This window comes from Otolemur garnettii, unplaced genomic scaffold, assembly GCF_000181295.1.
Source record: "Otolemur garnettii isolate 467f Iridium unplaced genomic scaffold, OtoGar3 scaffold00288, whole genome shotgun sequence".
Taxonomy (NCBI): Eukaryota; Metazoa; Chordata; class Mammalia; order Primates; family Galagidae; genus Otolemur; species Otolemur garnettii.
This window is the reverse complement of record NW_003852683.1, coordinates 502760-503435: the sequence shown is the minus strand read 5'-3', so window position 1 is coordinate 503435 and position 676 is coordinate 502760.

Genomic DNA, 676 nt, shown 5'->3' with positions numbered 1-676 from the left:
CTCAGATCAGGAACGAGGCAAGGATGCCCACTGTCTCCACTGCTATTCAACATAGTAATGGAAGTCTTAGCCATTGCAATCAGGTAAGAGAAGAAGGTAATCAAGGGTGTCCAAATAGGGTCAGAGAAGATCAAACTCTCACTTTTCACTGATGATATGATCCTATACCTGGAAAATTCTAGGCACTCAACTTCAAAACTCTTAGAAGTGATCAAGAAATAGAGCAGTGAGGATTTCTTAGGCAAGCGCATGTAATCCGCAGCCATCCATCCTTTGCACGGGGACGCCTGACCTCGGTGGCCCCCGAATAACAGCTAGGGAGAGGGACTGGAATTGGTTTTGATCTTTTTTCTCCTTAACTTAAAGGCCGCCGTGAAGCAGAGGGATGGAGGGTCAGGGCATTTGGGGACTCAGAAACGAGAGCTGATGGGAGGGATCATGTGAAGATATAGAGTTAAGTCAGGCAGTGTTATTTTCTAGAGAGTAGTCTCCTAAGGCAAAATGAAGTTCAATCCCTCTGTGACTTTGGACCGAAGCAAGAACTGCAAAAGACATTTCAACGCACCTTCCCACATTTGCAGGAAGATTATGTCTTCCCCTCTTTCCAAAGAGCTGAGACAGAAGTACAATGTTCAATCCATGCCCATCCAGAAGGATGATGAAGTTCATGTTGTCC